The sequence below is a fragment of the Geospiza fortis genome, unplaced genomic scaffold, assembly GCF_000277835.1.
Source record: "Geospiza fortis unplaced genomic scaffold, GeoFor_1.0 scaffold39, whole genome shotgun sequence".
Classification (NCBI taxonomy): Eukaryota; Metazoa; Chordata; class Aves; order Passeriformes; family Thraupidae; genus Geospiza; species Geospiza fortis.
The window spans coordinates 102238-120444 of record NW_005054660.1 but is presented as its reverse complement, the minus strand read 5'-3'; the positions used below and the strand labels follow the sequence as shown (position 1 = coordinate 120444).

At 49.7% G+C, this 18207-nt stretch overlaps 1 pseudogene; it reads right to left on the bottom strand.

Moving 5' to 3' along the window:
- Positions 1 to 8278: 8278 nt before the first annotated feature.
- On the bottom strand, positions 8279 to 8665 carry LOC106632065 (annotated as a pseudogene).
- Positions 8666 to 18207: the final 9542 nt, after the last annotated feature.

Here is an 18207-nt window from a genome sequence, read left to right as displayed (position 1 = left end):
TTTGAGCCTGCCTAACCTGAGGAGACTGGCTTCATCCACTCTCCACTGGCTGCATTTGAAGCACTGGGCCTGACCTTTACAGTTGTGGGTGGGTCAGCAGTTCCTCCTGATGGCCTAAGGTGTCTATTTGCTGCTGGGGTTTGTCTTCTGTCCCTCAGCCCATCCCATCGCAGCCCAGCCTGGCCCAGCACAGCCCTGCAGCCTTTCTGTGAGGGTCTCTGAAGACCAACACTCTTTTCTGTCCTTCTGAAGACACAAAGTACCTTGCTCTTCTCACAAGTACCGCATGGCACCTCTTTGCTGCTCTCCTGCCTCCTTCATACTCTGGGAAATGTCTCTTACAGCTTCATGGGCTATCTCCTTCTTTCAATCTGGATGATCCCTACATGCACCACCTGAACCTGCAATACAACTGCCTGCATGACCCCCACCTTCAGGACTACCACAAGCGCAAGGACATCTTGCGGATGCTGAAGAAACAGGGCTGTGTCACCAGTGAAAACAAGGTAGGTTTGGACATCAGGCTGATCAAGAACAGCCCTCTTCAAGCCCTTGCTGCAGCTGCTGCTGCTGCCAGAGGACAGGGCTGTGCATTGGTGTCCCTGGGAGCAGAAGCAGCGCCAACATCCCCCTGGAGAGCCCCAGACCTGCCCTTCTCAGCCTGCCCCACGCTGCCTGTTCAGCCCTGGCTGGGGGGACAGCAGTGGCCCCAACACCAGGGTATGGGGGGAGGGCTTGGGGGCAGCTCCTCTCCCACTGGGCTCAGGCTGTTTTGGGGAAGGCCGACTGCATGACTTGACAGTTTTTGGGGGATTCTGCCCTCATCCCTCCATAGGTGATTTGCACTGTGAAGGAGTTCAACGAGTACAGGCAGTACCTGACCAGGATCAAGATGGAGTTAGAGCAGATGTTGAGGGAAGAGGTAGGCAAAGCGTTGTGTTCAGGGCACGGGACTGTGCAGGGCAGTGCTGCTGGGCCGGGCCCAGTGGCGGGGAAAGGACTCCATGGCTGGGAGCTGAGCCAGCACAGGGCACTGAGCTGGGCACGGGCAGCAGGGCCATGTGCAGGCACACACCGTGCTGAGGGAAGCCCTTCTCCCCTGCCCTCGTGGCCTGGCTGAAGCAGAGTGCTGGCCTGGGCCTGCGGGAATCCTCAGCATGCAGGGGCTGAGTGCTTGTCCAGGCACCATGACCCACAACCTGGTGTCACCTTTCAAAAAGGGTTTCTGCCACTTTTGGCCACATTAAAGGGTGGCCCCAAACTGCTGGGAACCACTGACACTTCCTGCTGGGCAGAGTGGCAGCTGCAGCCTCAGAAACCTTATTGCCCACCTCCACAGAACAGCAAAGAGACCGTCCGGAAATCAGGGAGATTCAGAAGAGGGAAAGGAGCTTTAGACAAGGGCCAAACCCACTCCACAGCTGAGCTGGGTCAGGAAGATGCCAGCAGAGCTGCTGACTCCCAGCAGAAGCCAGACAACACTGCTGACAGCCTCTTTAAAGCTGTCTTTGAGCAGCTGACTGCAGCAGAAGCCCAGAAGCTCCAAGAGCTGGTTGAGACTGTTGTGCACGAAGTCTTTGGGAGGCTCAGGGTTCCTCGGGATCACTATGTCAACTTTTTAAGGAGGGCTGCCAGGAGGATCAGAGGAATAGTTTTTGGCGGCCTAGTGAGAACAGAGACACCTCCAGACCACCGTCAAGAAATGGAACTGGTGGCCAAGGAGCTTATAGCGACAGTGTTGGAGATCTTGGGGGACCATCTGGAGACCAAAGCTTCCGAGCAAGGGAGGGCAGCCCAGCAGAAGGAGCAGCCTATTGATGGAGGAGCTGCCCAAGCAGACACATCCAAGGAAGCTGAAACAGACAGAGCACGGTTACATGCTTGCCTTGACAAACTCACCACACAAGTTGTTAAGAATGTTCGCGGCCTCTTGAAATCCTTGCTAGCTTCTCAGTTTGGAGGAGACTCCAGCAGTGAGTACACCGAAATCCTGACGCTTCCCAAGGGTAAGGTGTCCAACAGACAGATGGAACCAGCAATCTCTGGATCATCCGAAGAACAAAGCAAGGAAGAAAGCACAGGAGTAAAGCTGCCTGCCTTAGGACCACAGCTCCATGCAGAAGGGACTGGCTATGCCAAAACCATGGAGCCTGAGGATTCTGCAATGGCGAAGGAGAGCTTGGTGAGAGAAGCAAATCCAGCAACTTCAGGCAACACTATGGATATAAGGACCATTGCAAATCAGATTGTTCAGTCTCTGTTGGACCAGATTGGTCAGCATGAGCCTTCACCTACCCCCAGACAGAATTTTCAAGGACCTGTCCCAAGCCCGGCCACATCCCAAGGTGGAGAGGAGAGCTCTGCTGCTGAGGACAGCCTCCCCTCCGTGGACCCACAGTTTTCCCAACAGCCCATCCCTCCAGAGGGTCCAAAGCCCCCTGCCCAGGCCAGAGCACGGCGCAGATCAATGCACCTAAAGTTCACCTGAGGCGAGTGAGGCGTGCGGCAGGAGAGCTGAAAGGCCTCTAGACAGCAAACTTGATACCCTTGTTCTGTCAATAAAGTGTTTACTCCTAAAGCCTTGCTTGTGCTTCCTCCTACCCAGGCCAAAGTGCATCTGCTCCTCTTCCCTTCTACAGCCTCAGCCACACTGCAAGCCAATTCTACTGAGCTAGGGAGGCAAAGGAGTAGCCAGCATTTTCGTCTTGTACAGCAAGCTTTGCTGTCAGGTGCATGGGGGGATGCATCCCATTGGAGGCAGCCTGGCTTTCACCTTGTGTGAAGGACAATGATGTCTTTGCCTTGCAATCCTTTTTGTAGGGCCCTTTCTGCTCAGGCCAAGCTGCCCCAGAAGCTCTGCACAAGCACTTGCTATCGCTGTGCTGGGGATCAACAGCAGCAGCTGCATCTGGGCACTGCTCTGCCACCTTCGGGTCTCACCTGCCCCAAGGAAGGAGGCAGGGAAAAGGTGGTGGCCCGAAGCTAGTTCTGAGTTTTCTCCTTTTTTTCACACCCTGTCCTGGATTGGAATGGCCAACCCACATCCCCATGGGGTAGTGTAACACAGCTGCTCAGCAGTGGTGGTCTGTGAGTGAGGGCTGCTCTGGCACAGCTGGTGGAACGGTGCCACTGCAGGGGGGTGAAACGGGCTGGAAGCTGGGATGCCAGAGCACAGCTGCCATCCAGGGCCTGTCCTTTCCCCAGGGGATGAGATAAGGAGCAGCTGGGAACTTAGGGAAGGCGGCGGCTCCCCGCCGCCTACCCCGCTGCTGGGGCTCGGCCTGCCCCGCAGGAAGGGCTTGGAGCCCGCCCAGCAGCCCCGGTCTGGCTCGGCAGGGCTCGTTCCATCTCCGGCCTCAGGCTGCGGGCAGGGCCCGGGGGAGTCGCAGCAGCCCCGGCCATGCCGCAGCTCCAGAGCGGAGAGGCCGAGGTGGCTCTGCGGGCGCTGCTCCCCTCGGGGCCGGGCAGGGCCTCACACAGGTCCCGCTCCTGCCGAGGCTGCCTCTCCTGTCCCTGGCTGCAGCCCGGGGTCCCTCAAGGCACGCGTGTCCCGCATTTACCTCATCAACGTGTGTGAATATCTAAAGAGGCAGAGGCTGGAGCCAGGCCCTGCTCTGCAGTGCCCAGCAGTGGGACAAGAGGCAACAGGCAGAAACTCTTAACCAGAAAGTTCTACCTGAACATGAGGAAGAAACTCTTTCCTGTTCGAAAACTGAGCACAGGAACAGACTGCCCAGAGAAGGTGTGGAGTCTCCCTCACCGGAGATATTCCAGAACTGTCTGGACACAATCCTATGCCACCTGCTCTGGGATGACCCCTGTTGAGCAGGGAAGTTGGACCAGATGAGCCACTGCGGTCCTTTCCAGCCTGACCTGTCCTGGGATTCTGTGGGAGCAGGAGTCTGGTGGTATCATCAGCCCCTCATCCCAGCCTAGGGAGCTGTGGCACTGTCAGGCCAGTGTGCAGCTGCTTGCCCTGCCCTTGAAGGTAGGTTACAGGGAAGATGTTGCCAAGCAAGCGAAATTAGGTACTAGAAATACTCGCTTGCTAAGTTTGCACAGTTTTATTGCAACTTTGCGGCTTTCAGACAATTTGATGTGTTTTGCTCTGTAAAAAATACACAGTCACCAATAAAACTGAACAAGGACATCAAAGTAAAACTATTTATCAATATAAATGAGTCCTCTGAGTTGGGTGTGTCTCACTGAGGAGGCACACCTCCCCCTAAAACGCACACACTTTTACACCCTTCCCCAGCCAGTGGCGGTCCCTGTCCCCTTTCCCACTGGCTGGGTTTTCAATAACTCACATTCTTTCCAACCACCTACCACGCTCAAACCAACAGCTCCTTTCCTCTCCCCTTTCTCTCCCTAGTGATAAGCTACATCTTTGCCTATGTGAAATACGTGTACATTCTTATGACTGAAGCAAAACATTATTTTATCCCTCACAATCCACCCCCTTTTTATTTATCACCTTTTTGCTGAAGCCTTTGGTTTGTTTATCTGTCTGGCCGTTGCAGGCCAGTCCCTGTTTGTGAAATGTAATTCAGATGTAACAATTATACTCCAGTCCTAGTATTTTGAAAACTCTTGTTTGTGCTGAGCTATGCTTATTCCAAACTTTTAAGTTTGCATTTCACACTGAGGCCCATAGCTTTGCTCTAATGTGTGTAGAAAAAGCTGTAGGTCTTCTTATTTCTCTCTTTCTTGATCTTGCCTCCTTAGGACCATAATCTTCTGGATTTCTATTCTTTGACTAGCATCATTTGTTTCAGGAGCTGGCAATCCTTCCTCTCTTCCCAGATAAGGTAATCCAAATAGTATTTCCTAAGGAGATACTCCTATATCCTTCCTGGGAGTGGTTCTAATTCTTAGTAATGCTAAAGGTAAAAATTTGGTCCGTGGTAGTTTAGCTTCTATCATGAATTTACTTATATGGGTTTCAATTGTAGCATTCATCCTTTCAACACATCCCAAAGTTTGCCAAGGAGTGTGGAAGTTCCAATTTATGTCTAAAACCACACAGAGAGTCTGTGAGATTTCTGAGGTGAAGTAAGTCCCCTTATTGAAGTATATCCTCTTGATTACTCCATATCCAGGAATTATCAGTTCTAACAGAATTTTAGCCACCTTATAGGTGGTAGCAGTTGCAATGGGAAAAGCCTCTACCCAGTGAGTGAGATGACTGACTATTAGCAGTAGGTATCTCCATTGCTGTTCCTTGGGGAGTTCAGTACAACTTACCTGTATATTCTGAAAGATCTAAGAGCCAAGGTCCTTCCCCTGCTGTGGGTTTTTCTCATCACTTTCTTATTTATCTTTTGACAAATCAAGCATTCTTCAGTCACATGTTTGGCTACTGTGTAAACTCCCACACAGCAGTACGTTCTTAAAAACTGATCAGATAGTGCTTGAGTTTTCCGGTGTGTTTCCTTGGTATAGCTTAATTAATTTCTCTAGTAATGGCTTTATTCAATATTTGCCTCCCATCTGGTAATAGCCACGTTCCTTCCTGAGTCTTTACACCTCCTATCTTCTCTAAGAATTCCTCTTCCACCTTAGTAAACAATGGGAATTTTAGATCCTTTTTTTTTACTTTGCTGCTAGGTATTAAAGCCAGCATTTTGTTGGGTTTTTTTTCCATGGTGGCTTCCTTAGCTAGTTCATCAGCCAACTGATTTCCTCTTATTTCCAGAGTCCCTTCTTCCTGATGCGCCATTACATGAACTACAACAATCTCCTCTGGCAAATCAAGAGCTTCCAGAACTTCTAAGACTACTTGCTCATGTAATAATTCCTTCTCTCTAGAGAAAATTAATCCATGCTCTTTCCAGATATTCCCAAAATTTTTACTTAGTTCACCACAGGGAAAAGGAATCCTTCCCCTTTAACTCCAATTATTTTGGTCTGCTCAGTTCCTCTCTCACATACTTGTGGGATTTTAATTATACTCAATCTCTCAGCCCCAAATCTACCATAAATATATATATATTCTTCTTCCTGGGGTCCTAATTTTAAATTTATCAAGGGCTCTTCATGGTATTTGGACCCCAGGAAGTAGAGCCTTTGACATCCCTAATCCTAAGAGTAATTTTCTGACTCCATTATTTGGAAAACTTTAACTTTTTTGTGTAACACAGGACACTACTTTTTAAAGTGTCCCACCTTCCCACAATGGAAACACTTCCTGGGACCAGTCAGCCCTGCAACTAACTCTCACCCTCTTTCTTGGGGTGTCGTAAAATTGTTACTGCACAACTCTCTTTCCTCTGTCCACTAATCTTCCTCTCCCAGTCTCATCCTCAGGCTGTCATTTGACCACTTGGTCTACCATTGCCACCATTAGCCTAGCTTTACTTTTCTGCTTTTCATAATCTCTCCTAACATACACTCTCTGGGCTCCCTATAGCAAATTCTTCAATCCTCCTTCATGCTAATCCTCACCTCCTCTTAACTTCTTTGTATCAGGCCAGGCTTTAGTGACAAAATTAATTTTTAACAATTCCTGACCAGCATCACTCTCAGGAACAATTCCTGAATATTGCTGCATGTGCTTACTAAGCCTCTGTAGCCAGACAGTAGATGATTCATCTTTTTGCTGCTTATTTTCAAATGCCTTCTCAAAATTCTGCCCCTTTGGCACCGCTTCCTTTATTCCTCTGATAACTAGCCTCCTGTAATCAAATATACTATTTCTCCCTTCAACCATATTTTGGTCCGAGCTAGGTCTTACTATGGGAAACTTCTGCTGCCAAGTACATCTCTCTGTATGTTCAGTGGGTTTCCTCTCTCCTAAATTCTTACTCCTGCAGTCTGTATCATTTGCCTTTCCTCTGGTGTGAATAAGCTCCCAAAAACAGACTGCATTTCATCCCAGGTATAGATACTTGGACCCAGAAACTGATCTAATTGTTCTGCCAATCCTAAGGGGTCGTCTGACATCTTACTCATTTCTCTCTTAAATTCTCAAACTTCACCACTTGTCAGTGGTGCATTAACCTGCCCCCACCTTGTGCCCCATGCATACACACCTCTCAAAAGGGAACCATTATCGGTGTTGGTTCCTCACATGGGGCACCAATTGATGGTGGACTCTCAACTGATGCAACTGTCATACTCTCATAAAAACTCTCATACCTTTCCCCTTATTGACAGTGGGCTTGAATGACTGATGCCAAAGATGGTGGCAAGCATCAGCCCTTTATTATCCTACAGTAAAACTTTCATACCTTCTCTCTGTAAAGTTCTCACAGCCAGCTCCATGCAACACTGACTCCTTCTCTCCTTCCTCCTTCTCTTCTTCCTACTTCTTCCACATGACTGGCCAACCCACATCCTTATTGGACATAGCTGCAACATTATTGGACACAGCTGCAACCTATTACAGGCAAGGCTGTTTCTGCTCTTTGGTAATTAGTACAGCTGGAACTCATCAGGGGCAAGATTGCCTACAGCACTATGTCTATCTCTTACAATCCATTGTCCCACAACTCCCCCTTTTTCTTTTAATTACAAAGTTGCAGCATCTCCAGAAAGACATGTTCAAGTAACTTGACATTATGACACATTCATATATTTCACTTAGACTAACAGCTATACAAATGTTTAGGCAACACATCACAGTAAAAACATAAACCTAAGAGTTTTCTTAAACGAATGCCAAGTTTACCATCTTCTGCAGGGCCCTTTGCAGAAGATAGCAAACACAGTACAGGCATCTTGTGTGTAATTTCCAATAACTCCCGAATATGTCTGTGAATTGACCTTGATTCATTCCCCAAATTCATACAGCACATATAACAATCTTCACACCTATGCCTATGGGATAATAACAAAAATTAACAGCTGCATGATTTTATGAAGTAACATGCAAAAAATTAAGCTAGCAGCTATGCATTCCCATCACCCAAACATTTTTGCTATTCATACACCAGTCCCAATATTCAGAGGTTAAGGGTACAGTCATAAGGGCTGGCTCTCGCACCTACAGCTGTACCTGCGCACGCATTCCCATTTCCCGACAGCCTCCAGGTGACAGCACTCGTCCCTGGTTATCAGCCTTGGAGCAGCATTGTTTGGCATAGTGTCCTGACCGGCCGCAGCGTACTCACAGCCTGACAACATGTTGCTTGCTGTTCCCCCAGCACTGAATAGCCACGAGGCTGGTTGGGGTAATTTCGCTTGAAATTCTCTCCTTGACCATATCAAAAACAACTCTTGGAAACTTGCATAACTGCAGAAACTTGCTTTGCAAGCTGCTCCACCTGACAGTTTGTCAAAACAGGCTCAGGTTGTGGAAGAGGTATGCCAGCAGCTTCTGCCTGTGGGGAGCCGGTTCATCCATCAGCAACCTCTGTGCAGCCCCCACCACAGCGCCCTGCTGGCTGCAGAGCGCAGCCAGGAGCCGCTTGATGATGCAAGCACAGCTCCACCAGCTCTCCCCAGAGCCCAGCGGCACCAGCTCCATCTGCGGTGGCAGTGTTTGGAAGCAGCTCTCAGTCAGCTCTGGGCTGCCCTTGTAGAGATAGAGGCGGCTGCCTACCAAGGGAAGCTGCAGCAGCCAGCAGCCCTTCCTCAACAACCTGCACAGGCTCCTGGCCGCCACTCCAAACCTCTGCAGGCCACACCTGCACAGGCGGAAGGGCCACAATGGCTCCACCATGGCCAGGCCAGTGCCGCTTCCCAAGACACTGGACTGTCATCATCGATATCTGGGGGAATTCCAGGCAATACTGACAGGATAGAACTCCTCACAGAAGGAGCAGTCAGGAAAGGAGGAGGAGACATAGGGGACATGGCCACAGTGGGGGGGTCAGCTGCTGGAATGGTGGCTGCAGCCAGGACTGGGGGAGCAGCAGCAGCAACAACAATAGCAATGAGTCCCAAACTAAACGCCATGTCATAAGTAACCCTGTAGCAATTTCATCCTCCCTCATAGCTGCCTCCCACAACGCATCCCTTATTATCTAAAAGTTCTCATACCCTTCCCATTATTGATGCAGAGATCAAATGATTGACCAAAGATGGTGGAAAGCATCAGCCCTTTATTATCCTACAGTAAAACTTTCATACCTTCTCTCTATAAACTTGTCATGGGCAGGTCCATGCAGCACTGACTCTGTGACTCCATCCTACTGACTCCTTCCTGTGGGAAGCCCTGGGCAGGCGCTGTCAGGGTGATGGTCCTCCTGAGAGTGATCCCCTCCCGGTCCAGACAACCAGGTCCCTCAGCCCACCTTGCACTCAGGCCCAGATGTAGCAAAGCACACACGACCAGAAGCTGAAGGAGGGCTCTTGACACGAAGGATCCAACTGGGCTTTAGTGAAGGAACAGCAAAGGATCCAGGGAAGGTAGGGACGAGTGAGGTGAAAGGCAGGGCAGGCAAGAAGGTCCACAGCCAAAGGGTTTCAGGGTCCTCTCAGCCCCCCTCAGCAGGGGAGGGGATTGGGTATATAACCGGGGAAGGGTAGGAGGGGTTAGGGTACAAACAAGCCAATAGGGTTGGGGGAAAGGGGAGGAGCTAGGATAAGGTGACACAACAGCAACCAATGGGGAAAGGAGAGGGGAGTGGCTTGAGGCAGAGGCCAATGAGTATACAAGGGACACAGAACTTTCTAGAACAGAAGAGTTACACATCATTTGAGTGGCAGGGCTGTTTTACATAGAAGAAGCAGAGGGCTCTGGGTAAAATCCAAGTCCCTCACCCTGAACTACATGGTAGAGTCTTCCCAAGGCATCCCTGCCTCAGTATGAGGCCCATGACCTCTCACTTCTCCCCCCTTCCTTCTTCTTCCACATGACCAGTCAGCCCACTCTTTTATAACACACACACATCCTTATTGGACATAGCTGTGACCTATGCAGGGCAAGGCTGTTTGCACTCTTTGGTAATTAGTGCAGCTGGAACTCATCAGGGCAAGATTGCCTGCAGCACTATCTGTATTCATTCTCCCACAAACCATCAGGGTTCCTTTACTAGAAATGGGGGTCATATCTGAAAATGGAAGTGGCAAGTTTTGAATATTCCTTCTTAATTGCTCTAATTCAGTAGACCGAGTTCTCTGTATCATTTAAATCAAAGGAGCATGAGATCTGACATCTCATTTCCTCCATGTGATCAGTCCTCCCTCCCCGCCATCAGCCTCCCCTTCTAAAGCTATGGCCTTCAGTTCTCCATCTGGTGCATAGGGAGGGAGTGAATGATTTAAAGGGTCCCACTTGTCTCTTTTTCTCTCCTCCTTACTCTCCTTAAGATTCCTAGCCACAAAGAGAGAACAGCTCCCTTTCCAACAGGAGGCAGTAATCACATTTGTCCCGATTGCAAGGTCTCTTGGCATTCATATACTAATTTAAAGCCTTACAAATTCCTCTGATGACCCCTGTTTTGGTCAATGGGTCGGACCTAACAGGTCCCCTAGTCCACTCAAACATACTGTACTGTATCATTTTCTTTTTATCTTTTCCTTGGCTGCAAGACACATCATTTGCCCCCAGCTCCTGAACATTCTCCTCAAACAACTGCCAGGAGGTATGCTCGGACTGAAGCCTTTTGACATCCTCTCTTTTCATTGCACTTACTAGGCTTATTTCCCATCTCTTAAGATCCTGCAGGACACCTTCCATCTGGACAGCTGGTTAGAGTCATAGGTACAACCAGAATTTGGGGTAATTTGAACATGACAGGCTAGTCCATCTTCAGATTGCCTGAAAGGATTCAGTTTTATTCTTTGGATCTGATTTGACAGAGATGGGGTACAGGAAAGCCAGAGATACAGGCCTGCCCATTGGTCCCTGTCATTGTTTATCTGACAGAGGGGGTAACCTTTCATCCCATCCAGATTTCTGAGCTTTCAGAAAAAGTTTTAACAGACTATTTGCACACTCCACCACCACATTTCCCTCGGGACAGTGTATGAAAAACCCACTCAATACACTTGTTTCTGACCCAAACCAATACCAGGACACTGGTGACATGTTATCTGTTATCGCTTTGTATATTATCTGAAACAGATGAAAAAGAGACCCCATTGCAGAGTCCTGACACAGCAGCTTTGACACTGGCGTGTTTTGGCAGCCAGGTAGAGCTGAGGTAGCGCTTCCCCTTCGGTCAGTGTGTGCTGACACATTCTCAGGGTCTTGAGAGCCCATGGACGGACACCTAACAGGCTGAGTGGCAGCTGCAGCCTCAGAAACCTTCTTGCCCACCACAACAGAAGATCAAAGAGAACCCCCTGAAATCAGGGAGATTCAGAAGAGGGGAAGGAACTTTGGATGAGGGCCAAACCCACTCCACAGCTGAGCTGGGCCAGGAAGATGCCAGCGGAGCGCCTGACTCTCAGCAGAAGCCGGACAGCACTGCTGACAGCCTCTTTAAAGCTGTCTTTGAGCAGCTGACTGCAGCAGAAGCCCAGAAGCTCCAAGAGCTGGTTGAGACTGTTGTGCACGAAGTCTTTGGGAGGCTCAGGGTTAAGGAGGGCTGCCAGGAGGATCAGAGGAATAGTTTTTGGCAGCTGTGTGAGAACATAGACACCTCTAGACCATCATCAAGAAATGGAACTGGTGGCCAAGGAGCTTATAGCGACAGTGTTGGAGATATTTCGGGGACCGTGTGGAGACCAAAGCTTCTGAGCCAGGGTGGGCAGCCAGGCAGAAGGAGCAGCCTGTTGATGGAGGAGCCACCCAAGCAGACAAATCCAAGGAAGCTGAAACATGCAGAGAACGTATACATGCTTGCCTTGATGATCTCACCATCCAAGTTGTTAAGGAATGTTCGCGGCCTCTTGAAATCCTTGCTAGCTTCTCAGTTTGGAGGAGACTCCAGCAGTGAGTACACCGAAATCCTGACGCTTCCCAAGGGTAAGGTGTCCAACAGACAGATGGAACCAGCAATCTCTGGAGCCACAATATTTTAGAGCCTGCATATTCCTTGGTTGTGGTTTCAGTCCATTCTTATTATAACCTTCAGGTTTTGGGCCTTGGTCCACACTGTCTTCAGATGGTGAGTGCTGATAGTTGGCATATCTGTAGCAGGTGTCCTCATCATATGTTCATTGGATGTTATCCCATTCAAGCAGGCATTCTAACACAAGTATACTTATATAAGCTATTTCACTACTATGTCTAAGCTTAATTAAGAACAGAAATAAAAACTGTATTTTTATGTGAGAAATGACTGCTCATTTTAAAAATTTTAAAATATTTATTAAACCTTAACAAAAAATGCAACAAAAGGGCTAAATAAGGAAAAACAGGCCTGGGAGCCCCGCCCCATGGCTGCCTACCACGTGGCTCATTATCAAAATGGCTGCTCTACTTTTATACCTTTGGAGTTGCATCAGGTAACCCTAGCACCTCCCAAAGTCTGTCTGTTAACTCTTTGTTGCCATCCATTGGTGGAGACTGCTTTCTTGCAACTTGATTGGAGGTCAGGTGTTGCCATGCCTTGACTCTTAGTAACAAGCCGGCCCTCCCCCTAAATGTTCTGACCACCAAGGCCATTATGGGGGACATATTACAATAACATCACCACACGTCTTAACATACACATAACATTTATCTCGTAATTGTGAGGGCCAGCTATTACATTACTTATCTATAACAAACCCCTCTTTTCCTTTTCTGTAAGTCATTTGGCTTGAACAATTAACTCTCATTTTTGATTCTGATAATCTACCCTTACTTTTCAAAAAAAAAATTTTTACTAGCATCTGTTGGTGGTGATGGTGAGAATAGTGGGAACAGGAGGAGGGGAAAGGAAAGGAAAGGAAAGGAAAGGAAAGGAAAGGAAAGGAAAGGAAAGGAAAGGAAAGGAAAGGAAAGGAAAGGAAAGGAAAGGAAAGGAAAGGAAAGGAAAGGAAAGGAAAGGAAAGGAAAGGAAAGGAAAGGAAAGGAAAGGAAAGGAAAGGAAAGGAAAAATAAAGAAGCTTTGCCTTCTTCTTGGAAAATAAATCATTAGCTTACACTCTCAGAACACCAGTGGAAGCAGCTCATGTGACATGGCGTTCATGCGGCTTTATGCCAATGGGAAAGCAGGGAAATCTGTGCACCCCAGCTCCCCTTCTCGTCACAGTAGCACAAGCACCTGCTGAGCTGTCCCACTGGGTGCCACTGCTGCTGGAACTCCTGAATTGCTGCCGGCAGCCCTGTACAGGTGAGCCCACAGTACTGGGGTCCCTACTAAGAGGTGCCGAATGCCTGTTGGGCCACCCGCAACCACGTTCCTGTGCCTCTAAGCTGCCACCCACTCTCCCTTCCTAATGCCTTTTGGCTTGTTAGCATGAGGCGACTGCTGAAAAGCTGGCCACATGGTGCCATGGCTTTTTATGCTGGTGGATATTACAGGGAAGCTGCTGCAGTTTGGGTGCCCCCGGGTCAGCCCTGTTCCTCAGAAGCATCGTGCATGAACTGTGTCCTGTGCCGCTGCCACCCCCAGCTGGTGCTCTGCAGCAGTGCCTTCTCTGATCCCCGCTCCACAGCAGCGCCTGCTCCAGTCCCTGCTCGCTGCAGTGCTGGCTCCGCTCTGGCAAGCGCCACTGCAAGCTGGCACAGCCCTGCACTCTGCTGCGCCTGCTGTGCCCTGGTGCAAGCAGCCACTGAAAGCTACCTACACAGGACCTCAAGACCCTCACACAACAGAGACAGTTCTTGACCCCTGGCAACCCTGAGCACAAAGGCCTTCATTGCATGTTGGTCCCATCATCCATGGCTCCTGCTGCTAGCGGCCCTGAGCCTCTAAACTCCCTTGGTCCACGAGTGCAGCCCATGCCACCAGCAGCACTGCACCAGCAGACTGGCTCTGGGCTCCAGTGCTTCTGATTGCCACGGTCACCCTCAGCCAGGTGGGAACTGCTGAAAGTCACCGCGCCGGGCACCTCCAGCCCACTACCACCCATGCGGGCCTGCGTGGTCCCTGGCTTGGAAGCCCTGCGCATTCAGTGAAAGCCATCCCTGTCGCCACTGGCAGCCCTCCCGCTGCTCACGGCCCTCCATTGCTGCTGGGCACCATCACCCACGTGGCACCCTGATCCCGTGGCTCCACATCAGCAGGTTCCACAGGGAAGGCACACCCCGCACCTCGGCATGGGGACACCCACACCATGGCCAGTCTCCAACCACCAGCAGCACCACATGTAATCTCGGCACCGGGCCGCTGCTGGCCCCCCCATCCCCACTGGGTCAGCACATACCAGGAACTTCCTGTGCTCAGCGTGGCTCCAAACACAACTCTATGTAGACTCGCTTTTCCCCTCGGCTTCCTTTGTGCCAGGGGGTCAGGGAGACCCCGTCCACCTTCTCCCCCGCTCCTGGGCACTCCACCACAAGGTGAACCTGCTGGACTCCACCCCTTGGCGCCACCAAGTCACCGTGGCCAAGCACACGATGCTTTTCAGTTGTGGGAACTCAGCACATCCCTCCGGATGTCCAGAGTTGCCAAGGACCCTGTCGGGGGGCTCGGAGATCCTGGCATGCTGCCCAGAACACCTGGTGGCTTGATTTTGATCCTTCCAGCGAATTGCCAGCTTGGCATGGGAACGTGAAGGCCACACAGGTTTGAATGGTGTAATAACAGGGTGTTCACAGGGTGAAAATGTAGATTTTAGGATTTTTGGTATAGGGGTTATGGGGACAAAATGGAGGAATCAGGGCGTGTCTAGTCCTTCTTCTTTCTTCTTCTTGTTCTCCATTTTCTGCTGTGATGTTGGCACTTGGGGATTGGTTTAGAATAGAAGTGCACTGTCTAACATAGCTGATAGATATTAGGAATTAAAAGTAAATATGATATACGTAGTTTGTAGTATAAAAATACGACACCGCCTCGGGGCGGGAGAGAGTGCCTGGAACTGTCTTGCTGAGCTGACCTCGGCAGGGCAGGAGAAAATTTTTTATAGATAAGATAAAATAAACAACCTTGAGACCGAGAAATGAAGAGCCCTGACTCCTTCTTCAAGCGCCGGGCTGGGAAAAGAGACTTTCCAACTTTTCTCGGGGTCACTCTGAGCAGCGAGAGATCCCGACATTCAGTCACTGCCATTAGCAGTCACATCCCCTCTCACGCCTCAGCTGGCAAGCTCTGGAAGTTATTGCACTGACCACGCACCAGAAGCTCACCATGCTGAGCACACCACTGCTCTATGTGGATCAGCCATGCAGCCTCCCCCGCCGCCCGTGGGTTGGGAAAGCTGCCGTGACTACAGGCCTCGACAAGCGCCATCTCTACTGAACCGTGGTTTTCAGCATCACTCTAACACCCTCTAAATCCAGTGACCCTCAGTCTAATGTTTCCAGATGCTCTTGGGTCTCCGTAAGTCTAACATCTTTCTATCACATGCATCCCGCCAGCCACAGGGTCCTCCTTCTACAAGACCCCTGCTTTCATCTTCTATACATCCCACCTTAAATGTCTAACTGTCCACTTGTCCTTGAGCTCCAATGGACTCTCAGAATGGGTCCCATGTATGACTTGCCTGGAGCTGGCGTTTGTACATCCAGATTACAAACAATTTGGCCAGAATAATTAGAAGGATCTTCTAAGTTCCGTATCTTAAGCACAGTCCCAGAATTACATCACTCATGCTTCAAGCATACATGCACCAGGACTCACAATCTTCTAGATCTGAAGTTTTCAGGGTTTTTTTCTCCCCCCTTTACTTTTTTGTTGTTTAGTCCTCTGTTGTCACGGGTGCTGACCTACAATCACCGATGGTCACAGAACTCAACGGAGCTGTTGAACTTGTAGCAGGATGCACTTCTCCTTTGAGATCTCCTACAGCCGTGGAGACGAGGTGTTGATCTGAGACGACCCCCATTGTGAGAAAGAACTGCTCACTTCAAAAATTTTAAAGGGTTTATTAAACCTTAACAAGAAATACAACAAAAGGACTAAATAAGGAAAAACAGGCCTGGGAGCCCCGCCCCATGGCTGCCTACCACATGGCTCATTATCAAAATGGCTGCTCTACGTTTTATACCTTTGGTGTTGCATCAGGTAACCCTAACGCCTGCCAAAGTCTGTTGGTTAACTCTTCATTGCCATCCATTGGTGGAGACTGTGGGAGCTTGGCTTACCCATCCTGGAGACCAGGGAGCTCAGGTGGCCCTGGCAGCAGCATTGTGTGAGTGGTTGTCAGGAGGGGACCACATGGGCCAGCCTCAGTCACAGCCTGTGTTAGCAGTCACCAAGTGACATGTTACAGTGTCATGGCTCTGGCTGCTGGTGGGTGCAGTGTAACTGTAGGCACAAAGTTTGTGGTAATTAGGAATGGGGCTGCGGCCAAGCTTCATCCCTAATGGGCTCCAGCTGTGCAGGACGGGTAACCAGTATTGAAGGTAATGAGACATGGAGTGCTGAGGTGACCAATCACAAAAGGGTAGAGAGGGCACACAGGTGCAATGCATGTTAGATGAAGGATGTACAAGGTTGTACTGAGGAACAAAAAAGGGCTGATGCTTGAAGCCTTCTTTGGTGTCAGTTGTACCCCCTACAGCGACATGTAACATAATGTCTTAGGGTGACTTTATGATGCTGAATTGTATCCCCATTTGTCTATTTAGCCCAGAAATAAGTTTTGCACCTTTAAAACTAGATCTGAGAGTGAAGGGGGAAGAAGGAGAAGTGGTGGAATGTCTGAGGCAGTTGTATTCAAAAACATATAGATAAGAGCTTCAGCATTTCTTCTCACAAACTGTGTTGTGTGCAGCACAGACAGCAGTAGCTCTCCTTTGCTTTTTACTTGATTTTCTTAGCTGTTTTAGTTATTTCATTTGTTTATTTTATTTATTTTTTCTTAGCTGAGGCAGAGAAGTTCCCCAGACTGACTTTTCTTTTTCTTGGAGCTGATTGTCCCTGCTCTGGACTGAAAACCCAGAAAAACCCCTGGAGCTCACACCTGTGGCCCACCAGGGCCCAGGACGTGGCATTTTCCAGCGCAGGAGGGACTGATAAGAGACTGAGTGAGCCAAGCTGCACCCCGTGAAAAGGACTTTCTGAATTTGCCATCTCTTCAGAACAGTGAGAGGTTTTATTAATATTTTTCATTTCTTATGCTTGTGAATACTTTGCTTGTCATAAAGTTTTTTCCAGTTTCTCCAAGGAAATCTTTTCCTGAACCAGTAGGGGCCGCTTGAATCTGCTTTCTAGAGGGACCTCTTTGGAAGTTTCCTCCCAAATTTACCCTAAACCAGGACACATGCAGAGGCTTGGCTGAGGTAACTGAGTGATGCTGTGAGGCACAGCCCCAGTGCAGTGCAGCTTCACTCCAGGCTCTTGCACAGCATCACTGTGGGTGGCCTCAAGATGAACAGACCAGCATCAGGATGTGCAGCTCTGTGCTGAGACAGATGAGGAACTGAAAGTGCCCTCTGAAACTGTCACACTCATCCTCAGGTCTTTATCCTCTCCTCTGTTGTGAAGGAAATGATCAGCATTACATTTGAATCTTTCCTTGCTAGTGCTCTGCCCTACCTACCCTTGTCCCAGTCTCTCCTGTGTGCCACTATTCCCAGAGGAACCTTGGCTTCCTCCTGCCCTGGTTGCTCCATCGTGTGGCATCAGTCATACAGCTGTGCCACAACAGCTGCATGGCTCAGCTCTGGGTCAGGCTGGCTGGCTCCATCAGCTTTGGTCAGTCCTTGGAGCAGGCTGGCACGTTATCATCCACTAGTCAAGCAATGCCTAAAGCAATGCCCAGAGGCATTGCCCACAGAAAGCCCAGGCAGGTGGTTGTGTCAGAACACTCAGCACCTCCTGAGGGTTGCACATGAAAGGACAGCAGAGCGGGGGGACAAGGAAAGGGCCCACTTGCATCTCCCACATGGAGAGGACAGGACAGCAGCATTCCCCTTCAGAGACCTTTGAGAAGCTGCAGGTATGAGAAGCCAGGCTGTGCAGATCCCAGCTGAATGGATAAACACAGCTGTGTAAGGATGAGCAGGGCTGCTGGGTGCCCCTGGGGAGAAGTTACTCACCTTAATTTCCAACTCACTGGGAGCCAAGGGCAGAGTGGAAGAACAGAGAACAGCAAAGAACTGTCTGGAAAAGAGTAAGAGGAGAGATCCTGGGAGTGGTCAAACCTCAAAGACAGTATCACATGGGAAGCAGCCGAGTGAAGGACGTGGGATGCTGGTGGATGAGAAGGTGGACGTGTCCTGGCCATGTGTGCTGGCACCAGAGTCCCCTCCGTGCCCTGGGCTGATCCCACAGTGTG